Genomic DNA, 20,262 nt, shown 5'->3' with positions numbered 1-20,262 from the left:
CAGGTATGCCGATTAAGGGAGGTGCACTGATACCCTGGAGCAGGAAGGAACACCGCTCCAGTACAGATTCAGAAGAAGAGATGGACCGTAGTGATAGCAGGGTGACTCAGCCAAAAGCAGACAGACCTTCGCCCAAACAGGGACTTGAACCCTGGACCCTCAGATTAAAAGTCTGATGCTCTACCGACTGAGCTACCCGGGCTCTTGTGAAGCACTGGCTTCTCACCTTTTATAAAGCAGCAGTTTTACAACAAGCTGCCCAGAAGAGACGCAGGTGTCACGAGGATGAAAGCTAGAAGCAGTTATGGCACAGAGAGCGAAGGACCATAGAAGGCACAATTACCGTCACAGAAAGCTAAAGCAATACTGCAAAGCCCTCCCGTAGTCGGCAGGGTTCGAACCTGCGCGGGGAGACCCCAATGGATTTCAAGTCCATCGCCTTAACCTCTCGGCCACGACTACGCCTAATCTTAGAAAGCAAGCCCCCTTGTCTGGTGGCGCCCTGCACAGGCCAAGCTTCAGAAACAAAATCACGCAGAAAGATGAGGTGGTAAAAAAATTTTCAACCTTCCCGTATACTCAACGGCAAAGGGTTGCCGTGACCCTGATTCGAACCGGGGTTGCTGCTGCCACAACGCAAAGTATTAACCACTATACGATCACACCGTGCCACTGGCTCACCCAAGAGAACCCCTGGAGCCCGGATACAAGAAGCAGCAGTGGCGTGTTTGTCAATCGAAAAGGGACTGGACATTTTGCAAATAAGTGCGAGGACCATGAAAAATGCATGGATGCTTTGTCTCATGGCCTTCAGCAAACAGTTTAGTCGGCAGGATTTGAACTTGCGAGGGGAGACCCCAATGGATTTCTAGTCCATCGCCTTAACCACTCGGCCACGACTACGGGAGTAGACCAATTTCTGCTCAGTTTGTGTCCAACACTGCTGCCTGACCTACTTGCAACCAACCCAGCTCAGTCAGCAAGCGGAGATTGCAAGATAGCCCTGCAAGCGGGTAAAACAGCGGTCCCACTGAGGAGAAATAAGCCTGCCATGTCTCATCCTATGTAATGGGGTTTTTCAGTACTGACCCTGGGGACCGACAGCACTGCACAATTGGGAAGTCTGTCTTATTCTACTCACTCTGTGAGCACTCTTTCCTAAAGGGCTGACCATCAGAATCAGGTGTGCCCAACAAGCTTCTAAATCGGTTAGCTTCTAAATCGGACCTCAGAAGACTACAGAGGGTAGTCCGGACTGCTGAGCGAATTATCGGTACAACCCTCCCATCTATTCAAGAACTGTACTTATCCAGAGTGAGCAAAAGGGCTGTTAAAATCACTCTGGACCCCTCACATCCAGCACACTCCCTCTTTGAACTGTTGCCATCTGGTCGACGCTACAGAGCACTGAGCACCAGAACGACCAGACACAGGAACAGTTTCTTCCCTCAGGCAATCCATCTTATGAACAGCTGATAATAACTGTGGGACACACTACACTATTTATATTTATATACACTACACTTTTTATCCAACACACATACTTAGCGTACACGTAAATCTTTTGCACATAATATACATGTACATACATGGAACACACTATACTACTTATATTTATATTTATATACACATACACTTATTTATCCAAACACACATACTTAGCGTACAGTTACAATTTTTCCACATAATATACATGTACATACATAAATGCTCTTTTTAATATACCTGCCATACATTGTCAATTTGTATAGTGTCAATCCTTACCCACCTATTTGTATTTTTTTGTATTTTTTATTCCTTATTGTGTTTTTTGTTCTGTCGCTGTTATGTTGCACTGCGGAGCTCTGTCACGAAAACAAATTCCTCGTATGTGTGAACATACCTGGCAATAAAGCTCATTCTGATTCTGATTCTGAAGGGAGATGCACTGATCCCCGGTAGCAGGAAGGAACATCGCTCTAGTACAGAGTCAGCAGATGAGATGGACCATAGTGATAGCAAGCTGAGGCCTACAAAAAGAAGACTGACCTTCGCCCAAACAGGGACTTGAATTAAGCAGGCCACCTTCTGCCATGTTGTGTGTAACACTGCTGCCTGACCTACATGCAACCTAGCAAGCGGAGATTGTAAGATAGCCCTGGAAGCGGCTAAAACAGCAGTCCCACTGAGGAGAAATCAGGCTGCCATGTCTCATCCTATGTAATGGGGTTTTTCAGTACTGGCCCTGGGGACCGACAGCACTGCACAAATGGGAGGTCTTTCTTATTCTACTCACTCAGTGAGCACTCTTTCCTAAAGGGCTGACCATCAGAATCATGTGTGCCGAACAAGGGAGATGCACTGATCCCCGGGAGAAGGAAGGAACATCGCTCTAATACAGAGTCAGCAGAAGAGATGGACCCGTAGTGATAGCAAGCTGAGGCCTCCAAAAAGTAGACTGACCTTCCCCCAATCAGGGACTTGAATTAAGCAGACCACCTTCTGCCCTGTTGTGTGTCACATTGCTGCCTGACCTACTTGCAACCTAGCAAGCCGAGATTGTAAGCTAGCCCTGGAAGCGGGTAAAACAGCAGTCCCACTGAGGAGAAATCAGGCTGCCATTTCTCATCCTATGTAATGGGGTTTTTCAGTGCTGGGCCTGGGGACCGACAGCACTGCACAATTCAGAGGTCTGTCTTATTCTACTCACTCTGTGAGCGCGCTTTCCTAACGAGCTGACCATCAGAATCAGGTGTGCCAAACAAGGGAGGTGCACTGATACCCTGGAGCAGGAAGGAACACCGCTCCGGTACAGATTCAGAAGAAGAGATGGACCGTAGTGATAGCAAGGTGACTCCGCCAAAAGCAGACAGACCTTCACCCTAACAGGGTGGACCCTCAAATTAAAAGTCTGATGCTCTACCGACCGAGCTATCCAGGCTCTTGTGGAGCACTGGCTTCTCACCTTTTATAAAGCAGCAGTTTTACAACAAGCTGCCCAGAAGAGACGCAGGTGTCACGAGGATGAAAGCTAGAAGCAGTTATGGCACAGAGAGCGAAGGACCATAGATGGCACAATTACCGTCACAGAAAGCTAAAGCAATACTGCAAATCCTTCCGGAAATGGGAAGAGTTCGAACCTGCGCAGGGAGACCCCAATGGATTTCAAGTCCATCGTCTTAACCTCTCGGCCACGACTACGCCTAATGTTAGAAAGCAATCCCACTTGTCTGATGGCGCCCTGCACAGGCCAAGCTTCAGAAACAAAATCACGCAGAACGATGAGGTGGTAAAAAATGTTCAACCTTCCCGTATACTCAACGGCAGAGGGTTGCCGTTACCCGGATTCGAACCGGGGTTGCTGCAGCCACAACGCAGAGTACAAATCACTATACGATCACGGCGTGCCACTGGCTCACCCAAGACAATCCCTGGAGCCCGGATAGAAGAAGCAACAGCGGCGTGTTTGTCCATCGAAGAGGGACTGGACATTTCGCAAATAAGTGCGAGGACCGTGAAAAATGCATGGATGCCTTGCCTCATGGCCTTCAGCAAACAGTGTAGTCGGCAGGATTCGAATCTGCGCGGGGAGACCCCAATGGATTTCAAATCCATCGCCTTAACCACTCGGCCACACCTACGGGAGTAGACCAATTTCTGCTCAGTTTGTGTTCAACACTGCTGCCTGACCTACTTGCAACCAACCCAGCTCAGTCAGCAAGCGGAGATTGCAAGCTAGCCCTGCAAGCGGGTAAAACAGCGATCCCACTGAGGAGAAATCAGGCTGCCATGTCTCATCCTATGTAATGGGGTTTTTCAGTACTGGCCCTGGGGACCGACAGCACTGCACAATTGGGAAGTCTGTCTAGAGTTTGAATACACCTTCTGGTGCTACTTGGACACGTCATCAGTGAAAAACCCGAGGTCATAGGGTGTTTCGGGTCTTTAATCTTCATACACCCTCACCCGGGCGACCCAGCCGGGGGTGATCAGTCCCCGGCTTGTGTCCAAGTGGCATGTTGCTCCACGGATCCCCCCTACGGATCTACAGCCACCGAGAAGCCCTTTCTGCGGCCTCTAAGATGTTTGCGGTGGCTTTTTTCAATTGCAGTCCTTTCACTCCAAGGAGTTTGAGGGTTCGCAGCAGTGAGTGGCCAGCGAAGCCTCGGCACCCGACCTCGACTGGCTCGCAGCGAGTTTTCCAGCCATTGTTCCGGCACTTCGAGCTGAGCCCTGCGTAGTTAGCCCTCTTGCGCTCGTGGGCCTCTTCAATATGGTCTTCCCAGGGGACAGTTAGTTCCAGGATAACCACTTGCTTGGTAGACTCAGATGTTAGCACCATGTCTGGGCGGAGAGAAGTGGCTGTGATGTTGCCTGGGAACTTAAGCTGCCTTCCAAGGTCAACCTGAAGCTGCCAATCACGAGCAGTGGAGAGGAGCCCCCCCCGTAGAGCTAGGCCGGTGGAATTGTTCCTTCTGCCCAGCTCTAATGAAGGTGATTGTCTGTTTGGGGGCTACCTGGGTCTTGCTGAGCTGGATCGCTGTGCAGATGGAGTCCGCCAAATCCTTTAGCACCTGGTCGTGGCGCCAGTGGTACCGCCCTTCCCCTAGCGCTCTTTAAAATCTTATGTCTTATTCTACTCACTCTGTGAGCACTCTTTCCTAAAGGGCTGACCATCAGAATCAGGTTTGCCGAACAAGGGAGACGCACTGATCCCCGGGAGCAGGAAGGAACATCGCTCTAGTACAGAGTCAGCAGAAGAGATGGACCGTAGTGATAGCAAGCTGAGGCCTACAAAAAGAAGACTGACCTTCGCCCAAACAGGGACTTGAATTAAGCAGACCACCTTCTGCCATGTTGTGTGTAAAACTGCTGCCTGACCTACTTGCAACCTAGCAAGCGGAGATTGTAAGCTAGCCCTTGAAGTGGCTAAAACAGCAGTCCCACTGAGGAGAAATCAGGCTGCCATGTCTCATCCTATGTAATGGGCTTTTTCAGTACTGGCCCTGGGGACCGACAGCACTGCACAAATGGGAGGTCTGTCTTATTCTACTCACTCCGTAAGCACTCTTTCCTAAAGGGCTGACCATCAGGATCATGTGTGCCGAACAAGGAAGATGCACTGACCCCCTGGAGAAGGAAGGAACATCGCTCTAAGAGAAATCAGGCTGCCATGTCTCATCCTATGTAATGACGTTTTTCAGTGCTGGGCCTGGGGACCGACAGCACTGCACAATTCGGAGGTCTGTCTTATTCTACTCACTCTGTGAGCGCGCTTTCCTAACGAGCTGACCATCAGAATCAGGTGTGCCAAACAAGGGAGGTGCACTGATACCCTGGAGCAGGAAGGAACACCGCTCCGGTACAGATTCAGAAGAAGAGATGGACCATAGTGATAGCAAGGTGACTCCGCCAAAAGCAGACAGACCTTCACCCGAACAGGGACTTGAACCCTAGACCCTCAGATTAAAAGTCTGATGCTCTACCGACTGAGCTATCCGGGCTCTTGTGGAGAACTGGCTTCTCACCTTTTATAAAGCAGCAGTTTTACAACAAGCTGCCCAGAAGAGACACAGGTGTCACGAGGATGAAAGCTAGAAGCAGTTATGGCACAGAGAGCGAAGGACAATAGAAGGCACAATTACGTCACAGAAATCTAAAGCAATACTGCAAATCCCTCCCGTAGTCGGCAGAGTTCAAACCTGCGCGGGGAGACCCCAATGGATTCCAAGTCCATCGCCTTAACCTCTCGGCCACGACTACGGCTAATGTTAAACAGCAAGCGCCCTTGTCTGGTGGCGCCCTGCACAGGCCAAGCTTCAGAAACAAAATCACGCAGAAAGATGAGGTGGTAAAAAATTTCAACCTTCCCGTATACTCAACGGCAAAGGGTTGCCGTGACACGGATTCGATCCGGGGTTGCTGCAGCCACAACGCAGAGTACTAACCACTATACGATCACGGCGTGCCACTGGCTCAACCAAGACAACCCCTGGAGCCCGGATACAAGAAGCAGCAGCGGCGTGTTTGTCCATCAAAGAGGGACTGGACATTTCGCAAATAAGTGCGAGGACCGTGAAAAATGCATGGATGCTTTGCCTCATGGCCTTCAGCAAAAAGTGTAGTCGGCAGGATTCGAACCTGCGCGGGGAGACCCCAATGGATATCTATTCCATCACCTTAACCACTCGGCCACGACTACAGGAGTGGACCAATTTCTGCTCAGTTTGTGTCCAACACTGCTGCCTGACCTACTTGCAACCAACCCAGCTCAGTCAGCAAGCGTAGAATGCAAGCTAGCCCTGCAAGCGGGTAAAACAGCGGTCCCACTGAGGAGAAATCAGGCTGCCATGTCTCATCCTATGTAATGGGGTTTTTCAGTACTGGCCCTGGGGACCGACAGCACTGCACAATTGGGAAGTCTGTCTTATTCTACTCACTCTGTGAGCACTCTTTCCTAAAGGGATGACCATCAGAATCAGGTTTGCCGAACAAGGGAGATGCACTGATCCCCGGGAGCAGGAAGGAACATCGCTCTAGTACAGAGTCAGCAGAAGAGATGGACCGTAGTGATAGCAAGCTGAGGCCTACAAAAAGAAGACTGACCTTCGCCCAAACAGGGACTTGAATTAAGCGGACCACCTTCTGCCATGTGGTGTGTAACACTGCTGCCTGACCTCCTTGCAACCTAGCAAGCCGAGATTTTAAGCTAGCCCTGGAAGCGGCTAAAACAGCAGTCCCACTGAGGAGAAATCACGCTGCCATGTCTCATCCTTTGTAATGGGGTTTTTCAGTACTGGCCGTGGGGACTGACAGCACTGCACAATTGGGAAGTCTGTCTTATTCTACTCACTCTGTGAGCACTCTTTCCTAAAGGGATGATCATCAGAATCAGGTGTGCCGAACAAGGGAGATGCACTGATCCCCGGGAGCAGGAAGGAACATCGCTCTAGTACAGAGTCAGCAGAAGAGATGGACCGTAGTGATAGCAAGCTGAGGCCTACAAAAAGAAGACTGACCTTCGCCCAAACAGGGACTTGAATTAAGCAGACCACCTTCTGCCATGTTGTGTGTAACACTGCTGCCTGACCTACTTGCACCCTCGCAAGCAGAGATTGTAAGCTAGCCCTGGATGCAGCTAAAACAGCAGTCCCACTGAGGAGAAATCAGGCTGCCATGTCTAATCCTATGTAATGGGGTTTTTCAGTACTGGCCCTGGGGACCGACAGCACTGCACAAATGGGAGGTCTTTCTTATTCTACTCACTCCGTGAGCACTCTTTCCTAAAGGGCTGACCATCAGAATCATGTGTGCCGAACAAGGGAGATGCACTGATCCCCGGGAGAAGGAAGGAACATCGCTCTAATACAGAGTCAGCAGAAGAGATGGACCCGTAGTGATAGCAAGCTGAGCCCTCCAAAAAGTAGACTGACCTTCGCCCAAACAGGGACTTGAATTAAGCAGACTACCTTCTGCCCTGTTGTGTGTCACATTGCTGCCTGACCTACTTGCAACCTAGCAAGCCGAGATTGTAAGGTAGCACTGGAAGCGGGTAAAACAGCAGTCCCACTGAGGAGAAATCAGGCTGCCATGTCTCATCCTATGTAATGGGGTTTTTCAGTACTGGCCCTGGGGACCGACAGCACTGCACAATTGGGAAGTCCGTCTTATTCTACGTACTCTGTGAGCACTCTTTCCTAAAGGGCTGATCATCAGAATCAGGTGTGCCGAACAAGGGAGATGCACTGATCCCCGGGAGCAGGAAGGAACATCGCTCTAGTACAGAGTCAGCAGAAGAGATGGACCGCAGTGATAGCAAGCTGAGGCCTACAAAAAGAAGACTGACCTTTGCCCAAACAGGGACTTGAATTAAGCAGACCACCTTCTGCCATGTTGTGTGTAACACTGCTGCCTGACCTACTTGCAACCTAGCAAGCGGAGATTGTAAGCTAGCCCTGGAAGCAGCTAAAACAGCAGTCCCACTGAGGAGAACTCAGGCTGCCATGTCTAATCCTATGTAATGGGGTTTTTAAGTACTGGCCCTGGGGACCGACAGCACTGCACAAATGGGAGGTCTTTCTTATTCTACTCACTCCGTGAGCACTCTTTCCTAAAGGGCTGACCATCAGAATCAGGTGTGCCGAACAAGGGAGATGCACTGATCCCCGGGAGAAGGAAGGAACATCGCTCTAATACAGAGTCAGCAGAAGAGATGGACCCGTAGTGATAGCAAGCTTAGCCCTCCAAAAAGTAGACTGACCTTCGCCCCAAACAGGGACTTGAAATAAGCAGACTACCTTCTGCCCTGTTGTGTGTCACATTGCTGCCTGACCTACTTGCAACCTAGCAAGCGGAGATTGCAAGCTAGCCCTGTAAGCGGGTAAAACAGCAGTCCCACTGAGGAGAAATCAGGCTGCCATGTCTCATCCTATGTAATGGGGTTTTTCAGTGATGGGCCTGGGGACCGACAGCACTGCACAATTCGGAGGTCTGTCTTATTCTACTCACTCTGTGAGCCCGCTTTCCTAACGAGCTGACCATCAGAATCAGGTGTGCCAAACAAGGGAGGTGCACTGATACCCTGGAGCAGGAAGGAACACCGCTCCAGTACAGATTCAGAAGAAGAGATGGACCGTAGTGATAGCAAGGTGACTCCGCCAAAAGCAGACAGACCTTCGCCCGAACAGGGACTTGAACCCTGGACCCTCAGATTAAAAGTCTGATGCTCTACCGACTGAGCTATCCGGGCTCTTGTGGAGCACTGGCTTCTCACCTTTTATAAAGCAGCAGTTTTACAACAAGCTGCCTAGAAGAGACCCAGGTGTCACGAGGATGAAAGCTAGAAGCAGTTATGGCACAGAGAGCGAAGGACCATAGAAGGCACAATTACCGTCACAGAAAGCTAAAGCAGTACTATAAATCCCTCCCGTAGTCGGCAGAGTTCGAACCTGCGCGGGGAGATCCCAATGGATTTCAAATCCATCGCCTATACCTCTCGGCCATGACTATGCCTAATGTTAGAAAGCAAGCGCCCTTGTCTGGTGGCGCCCTGCACAGGCCAAGCTTCAGAAACAAAATCACGCAGAAAGATGAGGTGGTAAAAAATTTTCAACCTTCCAGTATACTCAACGGGTTGCCGTGACCCGGGTTCGAACGGGGGTTGCTGCGGCCACAACACAGAGTACTAACCACTATACGATCACGGCGTGCCACTGGCTCACCCAAGACAACACCTGGAGCCCGGATACAAGAAGCAGCAGCGGCGTGTTTGTCCATCGAAGAGGGACTGGACATTTCGCAAATAAGTGCGAGGACCGTGAAAAATGCATGGATGCTTTGCCTCATGGCCTTCAGCGTAGTTGGCAGGATTCGAACCTGCGCGGGGAGACCCCAATGGATTTCTAGTCCATCACCTTAACCACTCGGCCACGACTACGGGAGTGGACCACTTTCTGCTCAGTTTGTGTCCAACACTGCTGCCTGACCTACTTGCAACCAACCCAGCTCAGGCAGCAAGCGGAGATTGCAAGCTAGCCCTGCAAGCGGGTAAAACAGTGGTCCCACTGAGGAGAAATCAGGCTGCCATGTCTCATCCTATGTAATGGGGTTTTTCAGTACTGGTCCTGGGGACCGACAGCACTGCACAATTGGGAAGTCTGTCTTATTCTACTCACTCTGTGAGCACTCTTTCCTAAAGGGCTGACCATCAGAATCATGTGTGCCGAACAAGGGAGATGCACTGATCCCCGGGAGAAGGAAGGAACATCGCTCTAATACAGAGTCAGCAGAAGAGATGGACCCGGAGTGATAGCAAGCTGAGCCCTCCAAAAAGTAGACTGACCTTCGCCCAAACAGGGACTTAAATTAAGCAGACCACCTTCTTCCATGTTGTGTGTAACACTGCTGCCTGACCTACTTGCAACCTAGCAAGCCGAGATTGTAAGCTAGCCCTTGAATTGGCTAAAACAGCAGTCCAACTGAGGAGAAATCAGGCTGCCATGTCTCATCCTATGTAATGGGGTTTTTCAGTACTGGCCCTGGGGACCGACAGCACTGCACAAATGGGAGGTCTGTCTTATTCTACTCACTCCGTGAGCACTCTTTCCTAAAGGGCTGACCGTCAGAATCATGTGTGCCGAACAAGGAAGATGCACTGACCCCCTGGAGAAGGAAGGAACATCGCTCTAAGAGAAATCAGGCTGCCATGTCTCATCCTATGTAATGACGTTTTTCAGTGCTGGGCCTGGGGACCGACAGCACTGCACAATTCGGAGGTCTGTCTTATTCTACTTACACTGTGAGCGCGCTTTCCTAACGAGCTGACCATCAGAATCAGGTGTGCAAAACAAGGGAGGTGCACTGATACCCTGGAGCAGGAAGGAACACCGCTCCGGTACAGATTCAGAAGAAGAGATGGACCGTAGTGATAGCAAGGTGACTCCGCCAAAAGTAGACAGACCTTCACCCGAACAGGGACTTGAACCCTGGACGCTCAGATTAAAAGTCTGATGCTCTACTGACTGAGCTATCCAGGCTCTTATGGAGAACTGGCTTCTCACCTTTTATAAAGCAGCAGTTTTACAACAAGCTGCCTAGAAGAGATGCAGGTGTCACGAGGATGAAAGCTAGAAGCAGTTATGGCACAGAGAGCGAAGGACCATAGAAGGCACAATTACTGTCACAGAAAGCTAAAGCAATACTGCAAATCCCTCCTGTAGTCGGCAGAGTTCGAACCTGCGCGGGGAGACCCCAATGGATTTCAAGTCCATCGCCTTAACCTCTCGGCCACGACTACGCCTAATGTTAAAAAGCAAGCGCCCTTGTCTGGTGGCGCCCTGCACAGGCCAAGCTTCAGAAACAAAATCACGCAGAAAGATGTTGTGGTAAAAAATGTCAACCTTCCCGTATACTCAACGGCAAAGGGTTGCCGTGACGCGGATTCGAACCGGGGTTGCTGCAGCCACAACGCAGAGTACTAACCACTATACGATCACGCCGTGCCACTGGCTCAACCAAGACAACCCCTGGAGCCCGGATACAAGAAGCAGCAGCAGCGTGTTTGTCCATCGAAGAGGGACTGGACATTTCGCAAATAAGTGCGAGGACCGTGAAAAATGCATGGATGCTTTGCCTCATGGCCTTCAGCAAACAGCGTAGTCAGCAGGATTCGAACCTGCGCGGGGAGACCCCAATGGATTTCTAGTCCATCGCCTTAACCACTCGGCCACGACTACGGGAGTGGACCAATTTCTGCTCAGTTTGTGTCCAACACTGCTGCCTGACCTACTAGCAACCAACCCAGCTCAGTCAGCAAGCGGAGAATGCAAGCTAGCCCTGCAAGCGGGTAAAACAGCGGTCCCACTGAGGAGAAATCAGGCTGCCATGTCTCATCCTATGTAATGGGGTTTTTCATTACTGGCCCTGGGGACCGACAGCACTGCACAATTGGGAAGTCTGTCTTATTCTACTCACTCTGTGAGCACTCTTTCCTAAAGGGATGACCATCAGAATCAGGTTTGCCGAACAAGGGAGATGCACTGATCCCCAGGAGCAGGAAGGAACATCGCTCTAGTACAGAGTCAGCAGAAGAGATGGACCGTAGTGATAGCAAGCTGAGGCCTACAAAAAGAAGACTGACCTTCGCCCAAACAGGGACTTGAATTAAGCAGACCACCTTCTGCCATGTTGTGTGTAACACTGCTGCCTGACCTCCTTGGAACCTAGCAAGCCGAGATTTTAAGCTAGCCCTGGAAGCGGCTAAAACAGCAGTCCCACTGAGGAGAAATCAGGCTGCCATGTCTCATCCTTTGTAATGGGGTTTTTCAGTACTGGCCCTGGGGACCGACAGCACTGCACAATTGGGAAGTCTGTCTTATTCTACTCTCTCTGTGAGCACTCTTTCCTAAAGGGCTGATCATCAGAATCAGGTGTGCCGAACAAGGGAGATGCACTGATCCCCGGGAGCAGGAAGGAACATCGCTCTAGTACAGAGTCAGCAGAAGAGATGGACCGTAGTGAAAGCAAGCTGAGGCCTACAAAAAGAAGACTGACCTTCGCCCAAACAGGGACTTGAATTAAGCAGACCACCTTCTGCCATGTTGTGTGTAACACTGCTGCCTGACCTACTTGCAACCTAGCAAGCGGAGATTGTAAGCTAGCCCTGGATGCAGCTAAAACAGCAGTCCCACTGAGGAGAAATCAGGCTGCCATGTCTAATCCTATGTAATGGGGTTTTTCAGTACTGGCCCTGGGGACCGACAGCACTGCACAAATGGGAGGTCTTTCTTATTCTACTCACTCCGTGAGCACTCTTTCCTAAAGTGCTGACCATCAGAATCATGTGTGCCGAACAAGGGAGATGCACTGATCCCCGGGAGAAGGAAGGAACATCGCTCTGATACAGAGTCAGCAGAAGAGATGGACCCGTAGTGATAGCAAGCTGAGCCCTCCAAAAAGTAGACTGACCTTCGCCCAAACAGGGACCTGAATTAAGCAGACCACCTTCTGCCATGTTGTGTGTAACACTGCTGCCTGACCTCCTTGCAACCTAGCAAGCCGAGATTGCAAGTTAGCCCTGCAAGCGGGTAAAACAGCGGTCCCACTGAGGAGAAATCAGGCTGCCATGTCTCATCCTATGTAATGACGTTTTTCAGTACTGGCCCTGGGGACCGACAGCACTGCACAATTGGGAAATCTGTCTTATTCTACTCACTCTGTGAGCACTCTTTCCTAAAGGGCTGACGATCAGAATCAGGTGTGCCGAACAAGGGAGATGCACTGATCCCCGGGAGCAGGAAGGAACATCGCTCTAGTACAGAGTCAGCAGAAGAGATGGACCGTAGTGATAGCAAGCTGAGGCCTACAAAAAGAAGACTGACCTTCGCCCAAACAGGGACTTGAATTAAGCAGACCACCTTCTGCCATGTTGTGTGTAACACTGCTGCCTGACCTACTTGCAACCTAGCAAGCGGAGATTGTAAGCTAGCCCTTGAAGTGGCTAAAACAGCAGTCCCACTGAGGAGAAATCAGGCTGCCATGTCTCATCCTATGTAATGGGCTTTTTCAGTACTGGCCCTGGGGACCGACAGCACTGCACAAATGGGAGGTCTGTCTTATTCTACTCACTCCGTAAGCACTCTTTCCTAAAGGGCTGACCATCAGGATCATGTGTGCCGAACAAGGAAGATGCACTGACCCCCTGGAGAAGGAAGGAACATCGCTCTAAGAGAAATCAGGCTGCCATGTCTCATCCTATGTAATGACGTTTTTCAGTGCTGGGCCTGGGGACCGACAGCACTGCACAATTCGGAGGTCTGTCTTATTCTACTCACTCTGTGAGCGCGCTTTCCTAACGAGCTGACCATCAGAATCAGGTGTGCCAAACAAGGGAGGTGCACTGATACCCTGGAGCAGGAAGGAACACCGCTCCGGTACAGATTCAGAAGAAGAGATGGACCGTAGTGATAGCAAGGTGACTCCGCCAAAAGCAGACAGACCTTCACCCGAACAGGGACTTGAACCCTAGACCCTCAGATTAAAAGTCTGATGCTCTACCGACTGAGCTATCCGGGCTCTTGTGGAGAACTGGCTTCTCACCTTTTATAAAGCAGCAGTTTTACAACAAGCTGCCCAGAAGAGACGCAGGTGTCACGAGGATGAAAGCTAGAAGCAGTTATGGCACAGAGAGCGAAGGACAATAGAAGGCACAATTACGTCACAGAAATCTAAAGCAATACTGCAAATCCCTCCCGTAGTCGGCAGAGTTCGAACCTGCGCGGGGAGACCCCAATGGATTTCAAGTCCATCGCCTTAACCTCTCGGCCACGACTATGGCTAATGTTAAAAAGCAAGCGCCCTTGTCTGGTGGCGCCCTGCACAGGCCAAGCTTCAGAAACAAAATCACGCAGAAAGATGAGGTGGTAAAAAATGTTCAACCTTCCCGTATAATCAACGGCAAAGGGTTGCCGTGACCCGGATTCGAACCGGGGTTGCTGCGGCCACAACGCAGAGTACTAACCACTATACGATCACAGCGTGCCACTGGCTCACCCAAGACAGCCCCTGGAGCCCGGATACAAGAAGCAGCAGCGGCGTGTTTGTCCATCGAAGAGAGACTGGACATTTCGCAAATAAGTGCGAGGACCGTGAAAAACGCATGGATGCTTTGCCTCATGGCCTTCAGCGTAGTCGGCAGGATTCAAACCTGCGCGGGGAAACCCCAATGGATTTCTAGTCCATCGCCTTAACCACTCAGCCACGACTATGGTAGCAAACCAATTTCTGCTCAGTTTGTGTCCAACACTGCTGTCTGACCTACTTGCAACCAACCCAGCTCAGTCAGCAAGCGGAGATTGCAAGCTAGCCCTGCAAGCGGGTAAAACAGCGGTCCCACTGAGGAGAAATCAGGCTGCCATGTCTCATTCTATGTAATGGGGTTTTTCAGTACTGGCCCTGGGGACCGACAGCACTGCACAATTGGGAAGTCTGTCTTATTCTACTCACTCCGTGAGCACTCTTTCCTAAAGGGCTGACCATCAGAATCATGTGTGCCGAACAAGGAAGATGCACTGACCCCCTGGAGAAGGAAGGAACATCGCTCTAAGAGAAATCAGGCTGCCATGTCTCATCCTATGTAATGACGTTTTTCAGTGCCGGGCCTGGGGACCGACAGCACTGCACAATTCGGAGGTCTGTCTTATTCTACTCACTCTGTGAGCGCGCTTTCCTAACGAGCTGACCATCAGAATCAGGTGTGCCAAACAAGGGAGGTGCACTGATCCCCGGGAGCAGGAAGGAACATCGCTCTAGTACAGAGTCAGCAGAAGAGATGGACCATAGTGATAGCAAGCTGAGGCCTACAAAAAGAAGACTGACCTTCGCCCAAACAGGGACTTGAATTAAGCAGACCACCTTCTGCCATGTTGTGTGTAACACTGCTGCCTGACCTACTTGCAACCTAGCAAGCCGAGATTGTAAGCTAGCCCTTGAAGTGGCTAAAACAGCAGTCCCACTGAGGAGAAATCAGGCTGCCATGTCTCATCCTATGTAATGGGCTTTTTCAGTACTGGCCCTGGGGACCGACAGCACTGCACAAATGGGAGGTCTGTCTTATTCTACTCACTCCGTGAGCAATCTTTACTAAAGGGCTGACCATCAGGATCATGTGTGCCGAACACGGAGATGCACTGACCCCCTGGAGAAGGAAGGAACATCGCTCTAAGAGAAATCAGGCTGCCATGTCTCATCCTATGTTATGACGTTTTTCAGTGCTGGGCCTGGGGACCGACAGCACTGCACAATTCGGAGGTCTGTCTTATTCTACTCACTCTGTGAGCGCGCTTTCCTAACGAGCTGACCATCAGAATCAGGTGTGCCAAACAAGGGAGGTGCACTGATACCCTGAAGCAGGAAGGAACACCGCTCCGGTACAGATTCAGAAGAAGAGATGGACCGTAGTGATAGCAAGGTGACTCCGCCAAAAGCAGACAGACCTTCACCCGAACAGGGACTTGAACCCTAGACCCTCAGATTAAAAGTCTGATGCTCTACCGACTGAGCTATCCGGGCTTTTGTGGAGAACTGGCTTCTCACCTTTTATAAAGCAGCAGTTTTACAACAAGCTGCCCAGAAGAGACGCAGCTGTCACGAGGATGAAAGCTAGAAGCAGTTATGCACAGAGAGCGAAGGACAATAGAAGGCACAATTACCGTCACAAAAATCTAAAGCAATACTGCAAATCCCTCCCATAGTCGGCAGAGTTTGAACCTGCGCGGAGAGACCCCAATGGATTTCAAGTCCATCGCCTTAACCTCTCGGCCACGACTACGCCTAATGTTAAAAAGCAAGCGCCCTTGTCTGGTGGCGCCCTGCACAGGCCAAGCTTCAGAAACAAAATCACGCAGAAAGATGAGGTGGTAAAAAATTTCAACCTTCCCGTATACTCAACGGCAAAGGGTTGCCGTGACGCGGATTCGAACCGGGGTTGCTGCAGCCACAACGCAGAGTATTAACCACTATACAATCACGGCGTGCCACTGGCTCAACCAAGACAACCCCTGGAGCCCGGATACAAGAAGCAGCAGCGGCGTGTTTGTCCATCGAAGAGGGACTGGACATTTCGCAAATAAGTGCGAGGACCGTAAAAAATGCATGGATGCTTTGCCTCATGGCCTTCAGCAAACAGCGTAGTCGGCAGATTCGAACCTGCGCGGGGAGACCCCAATGGATTTCAAGTCCATCGCCTTAACCACTCGGCCACAACTACGGGAGTAGACCAATTTCTGCTCAGTTTGTGTCCAACACTGCTGCCTGACCTACTTGCAACCAACCCAGCTCAGTCAGCAAGCGGAGAATGCAAGCTAGCCCTGCAAGCGGGTAAAACAGCGGTCCCACTGAGGAGAAATCAGGCTGCCATGTCTCATCCTATGTAATGGGGTTTTTCAGTACTGGCCCTTGGGACCAACAGCACTGCACAATTGGGAAGTCTGTCTTATTCTACTCACTCTGTGAGCACTCTTTCCTAAAGGGCTGACCATCAGAATCAGGTTTGCCGAACAAGGGAGATGCACTGATCCCCGAGAGCAGAAAGGAACATCGCTCTAGTACAGAGTCAGCAGAAGATATGGACCGTAGTGATAGCAAGCTGAGGCCTACAAAAAGAAGACTGACCTACGCCCAAACAGGGACTTGAATTAAGCAGACCACCTTCTGCCATGTTGTGTGTAACACTGCTGCCTGACCTACTTGCAACCTAGCAAGCCGAGATTGTAAGCTAGCCCTGGAAGCGGCTAAAACAGCGGTCCCACTGAGGAGAAATCAGGCTGCCATGTCTCATCCTATGTAATGGGGTTTTTCAGTACTGGCCTTGGGGACCGACAGCACTGCACAAATGGGAGGTCTGTCTTATTCTACTCACTCCGTGAGCACTCTTTCCTAAAGGGCTGACCATCAGAAACATGTGTGCCAATCAAGGGAGATGCACTGATCCCCGGGAGAAGGAAGGAAAATCGCTCTAATACAGAGTCAGCAGAACAGATGGACCCGTAGTGATAGCAAGCTGAGGCCTCCAAAAAGTAGACTGACCTTCGCCCAAACAGGGACTTGAATTAAGCAGACCACCTTCTGCCCTGTTGTGTGTCACATTGCTGCCTGACCTACTTGCAACCTAGCAAGCCGAGATTGTAAGCTAGCCCTGGAAGTGGGTAAAACAGCAGTCCCACTGAGGAGAAATCAGGCTGCCATGTCTCATCCTATGTAATGGGGTTTTTCAGTGCTGGGCCTGGGGACCGACAGCACTGCACAATTCGGAGGTCTGTCTTATTCTACTCACTCTGTGAGCGCGCTTTCCTAACGAGCTGACCATCAGATTCAGGTGTGCCAAACAAGGGAGGTGCACTGATACCCTGGAGCAGGAAGGAACACCGCTCCAGTACAGATTCAGAAGAAGAGATGGACCGTAGTGATAGCAAGGTGACTCCGCCAAAAGCAGACAGACCTTCACCCTAACAGGGACTTGAACCCTGGACCCTAAAATTAAAAGTCTGATGCTCTACCGACTGAGCTATCCAGGCTCTTGTGGAGTACTGGCTTCTCACCTTTTATAAAGCAGCAGTTTTACAACAAGCTGCCCAGAAGAGACGCAGGTGTCACAAGGATGAAAGCTAGAAATAGTTATGGCACAGAGAGCGAAGGACCATAGATGGCACAATTACAGTCACAGAAAGCTAAAGCAACACTGCAAATCCTTCCGGAAATGGGAAGAGTTCGAACCTGCGCAGGGAGACCCCAATGGATTTCAAGTCCATCGCCTTAACCTCTCGGCCACGACTACGCCTAATGTTAGAAAGCAAGCCCCCTTGTCTGATGGCGCCCTGCACAGGCCAAGCTTCAGAAACAAAATCACGCAAAAAGATGAGGTGGTAAAAAATGTACAACCTTCCCGTATACTCAATGGCAAAGGGTTGCCGCGACCCGGATTCGAAAGGGGTTGCTGCAGCCACAACGCAGAGTACTAACCACTATACGATCACGGCGTGCCACTGGCTCACCCAAGACAATCCCTGGAGCCCGGATAGAAGAAGCAGCAGCGGCGTGTTTGTCCATCGAAGAGGGACTGGACATTTCGCAAATAAGTGCGAGGACCGTGAAAAATGCATGGATGCCTTGCCTCATGGCCTTCAGCAAACAGTGAAGTCGGCAGGATTCGAATCTGCGCGGGGAGACCCCAATGGATTTCTAATCCATCGCCTTAACCACTCGCCACGACTACGGCAGTAGACCAATTTCTGCTCAGTTTGTGTCCAACACTGCTGCCTGACCTACTTGCAACCAAACCAGCTCAGTCAGCAAGCAGAGATTGCAAGCTAGCCCTGCAAGCGGGTAAAACAGCGGTCCCACTGAGGAGAAATCAGCCTGCCATGTCTCATCCTATGTAATGGGGTTTTTCAGTACTGACCCCGGGGACCGACAGCACTGCACAATTGGGAAGTCTGTCTTATTCTACTCACTCTGTGAGCACTCTTTCCTAAAGGGCTGACCATCAGAATCATGTGTGCCGATCAAGGGAGATGCACTGATCCCCGGGAGAAGGAAGGAAAATCGCTCTAATACAGAGTCAGCAGAACAGATGGACCCGTAGTGATAGCAAGCTGAGGCCTCCAAAAAGTAGACTGACCTTCGCCCAAACAGGGACTTGAATTAAGCAGACTACCTTCTGCCCTGTTGTGTGTCACATTGCTGCCTGACCTACTTGCAACCTAGCAAGCTGAGATTGTAAGCTAGCCCTGGAAGCGGGTAAAACAGCAGTCCCACTGAGGAGAAATCAGGCTGCCATGTCTCATCCTATGTAATGGGGTTTTTCAGTGCTGGGCCTGGGGACCGACAGCACTGCACAATTCGGAGGTCTGTCTTATTCTACTCACTCTGTGAGCGCGCTTTCCTAACGAGCTGACCATCAGATTCAGGTGTGCCAAACAAGGGAGGTGCACTGATACCCTGGAGCAGGAAGGAACACCGCTCCAGTACAGATTCAGAAGAAGAGATGGACCGTAGTGATAGCAAGGTGACTCCGCCAAAAGCAGACAGACCTTCACCCTAACAGGGACTTGAACCCTGGACCCTCAAATTAAAAGTCTGATGCTCTACCGACTGAGCTATCCAGGCTCTTGTGGAGCACTGGCTTCTCACCTTTTATAAAGCAGCAGTTTTACAACAAGCTGCCCAGAAGAGACGCAGGTGTCACAAGGATGAAAGCTAGAAATAGTTATGGCACAGAGAGCGAAGGACCATAGATGGCACAATTACAGTCACAGAAAGCTAAAGCAATACTGCAAATCCTTCCGGAAATGGGAAGAGTTCGAACCTGCGCAGGGAGACCCCAATGGATTTCAAGTCCATCGCCTTAACCTCTCGGCCACGACTACGCCTAATGTTAGAAAGCAAGCCCCCTTGTCTGATGGCGCCCTGCACAGGCCAAGCTTCAGAAACAAAATCACGCAAAAAGATGAGGTGGTAAAAAAATTTACAACCTTCCCGTATACTCAACGGCAAAGGGTTGCCGCGACCTGGATTCGAAAGGGGTTGCTGCAGCCACAACGCAGAGTACTAACCACTATACGATCACGGCGTGCCACTGGCTCACCCAAGACAATCCCTGGAGCCCGGATAGAAGAAGCAGCAGCGGCGTGTTTGTCCATCGAAGAGGGACTGGACATTTCGCAAATAAGTGCGAGGACCGTGAAAAATGCATGGATGCCTTGCCTCATGGCCTTCAGCAAACAGTGTAGTCGGCAGGATTCGAATCTGCGCGGGGAGACCCCAATGGATTTTGTAATCCATCGCCTTAACCACTCGGCCACGACTACGGCAGTAGACCAATTTCTGCTCAGTTTGTGTCCAACACTGCTGCCTGACCTACTTGCAACCAAAGCAGCTCAGTCAGCAAGCAGAGATTGCAAGCTAGCCCTGCAAGCGGGTAAAACAGCGGTCCCACTGAGGAGAAATCAGCCTGCCATGTCTCATCCTATGTAATGGGGTTTTTCAGTACTGACCCCGGGGACCGACAGCACTGCACAATTGGGAAGTCTGTCTTATTCTACTCACTCTGTGAGCACACTTTCCTAAAGGGCTGACCATCAGAATCATGTGTACCGATCAAGGGAGATGTACTGACCCCCTGGAGAAGGAAGGAACATCGCTCTAATACAGAGTCAGCAGAAGAGATGGACCCGTAGTGATAGCAAGCTGAGGCCTCCAAAAAGTAGACTGACCTTTGCCCAAACAGGG

The 20,262-nt window shown here is 50.7% G+C and overlaps 16 non-coding genes across 16 annotated transcripts; all 16 read right to left on the bottom strand.

Moving 5' to 3' along the window:
• Positions 1 to 129: 129 nt before the first annotated feature.
• trnak-uuu (transfer RNA lysine (anticodon UUU)) lies at positions 130 to 202 on the bottom strand. Its single transcript has one exon. It is a non-coding gene; the product is annotated as a tRNA-Lys (tRNA).
• A 178-nt stretch (positions 203 to 380) lies between these two features.
• On the bottom strand, positions 381 to 462 carry trnas-uga (transfer RNA serine (anticodon UGA)). Its single transcript has one exon. It is a non-coding gene; the product is annotated as a tRNA-Ser (tRNA).
• Positions 463 to 3,538: 3,076 nt separating this feature from the next.
• Positions 3,539 to 3,620, bottom strand: trnas-uga (transfer RNA serine (anticodon UGA)). Its single transcript has one exon. It is a non-coding gene; the product is annotated as a tRNA-Ser (tRNA).
• A 1,790-nt stretch (positions 3,621 to 5,410) lies between these two features.
• Positions 5,411 to 5,483, bottom strand: trnak-uuu (transfer RNA lysine (anticodon UUU)). The gene has a single exon. It is a non-coding gene; the product is annotated as a tRNA-Lys (tRNA).
• A 177-nt stretch (positions 5,484 to 5,660) lies between these two features.
• trnap-ugg (transfer RNA proline (anticodon UGG)) lies at positions 5,661 to 5,742 on the bottom strand. The gene has a single exon. It is a non-coding gene; the product is annotated as a tRNA-Pro (tRNA).
• Positions 5,743 to 6,099: 357 nt separating this feature from the next.
• On the bottom strand, positions 6,100 to 6,181 carry trnas-aga (transfer RNA serine (anticodon AGA)). Its single transcript has one exon. It is a non-coding gene; the product is annotated as a tRNA-Ser (tRNA).
• A 2,474-nt stretch (positions 6,182 to 8,655) lies between these two features.
• Positions 8,656 to 8,728, bottom strand: trnak-uuu (transfer RNA lysine (anticodon UUU)). The gene has a single exon. It is a non-coding gene; the product is annotated as a tRNA-Lys (tRNA).
• Positions 8,729 to 9,333: 605 nt separating this feature from the next.
• Positions 9,334 to 9,415, bottom strand: trnas-aga (transfer RNA serine (anticodon AGA)). The gene has a single exon. It is a non-coding gene; the product is annotated as a tRNA-Ser (tRNA).
• Positions 9,416 to 10,692: 1,277 nt separating this feature from the next.
• Positions 10,693 to 10,774, bottom strand: trnas-uga (transfer RNA serine (anticodon UGA)). The gene has a single exon. It is a non-coding gene; the product is annotated as a tRNA-Ser (tRNA).
• A 357-nt stretch (positions 10,775 to 11,131) lies between these two features.
• On the bottom strand, positions 11,132 to 11,213 carry trnas-aga (transfer RNA serine (anticodon AGA)). The gene has a single exon. It is a non-coding gene; the product is annotated as a tRNA-Ser (tRNA).
• Positions 11,214 to 13,478: 2,265 nt separating this feature from the next.
• trnak-uuu (transfer RNA lysine (anticodon UUU)) lies at positions 13,479 to 13,551 on the bottom strand. The gene has a single exon. It is a non-coding gene; the product is annotated as a tRNA-Lys (tRNA).
• A 390-nt stretch (positions 13,552 to 13,941) lies between these two features.
• Positions 13,942 to 14,013, bottom strand: trnah-gug (transfer RNA histidin (anticodon GUG)). Its single transcript has one exon. It is a non-coding gene; the product is annotated as a tRNA-His (tRNA).
• Positions 14,014 to 14,161: 148 nt separating this feature from the next.
• Positions 14,162 to 14,243, bottom strand: trnas-aga (transfer RNA serine (anticodon AGA)). The gene has a single exon. It is a non-coding gene; the product is annotated as a tRNA-Ser (tRNA).
• Positions 14,244 to 15,473: 1,230 nt separating this feature from the next.
• On the bottom strand, positions 15,474 to 15,546 carry trnak-uuu (transfer RNA lysine (anticodon UUU)). Its single transcript has one exon. It is a non-coding gene; the product is annotated as a tRNA-Lys (tRNA).
• Positions 15,547 to 16,162: 616 nt separating this feature from the next.
• On the bottom strand, positions 16,163 to 16,243 carry trnas-uga (transfer RNA serine (anticodon UGA)). Its single transcript has one exon. It is a non-coding gene; the product is annotated as a tRNA-Ser (tRNA).
• Positions 16,244 to 19,758: 3,515 nt separating this feature from the next.
• On the bottom strand, positions 19,759 to 19,841 carry trnac-aca (transfer RNA cysteine (anticodon ACA)). The gene has a single exon. It is a non-coding gene; the product is annotated as a tRNA-Cys (tRNA).
• Between the last annotated feature and the right edge of the window lie 421 nt (positions 19,842 to 20,262).

The sequence above is a fragment of the Carassius carassius genome, chromosome 18 (genome assembly GCF_963082965.1).
Source record: "Carassius carassius chromosome 18, fCarCar2.1, whole genome shotgun sequence".
Lineage (NCBI taxonomy): Eukaryota > Metazoa > Chordata > Actinopteri > Cypriniformes > Cyprinidae > Carassius > Carassius carassius.
Note: the sequence above shows the minus strand (reverse complement) of the source record. Positions and strands in the feature narration are given on the sequence as shown.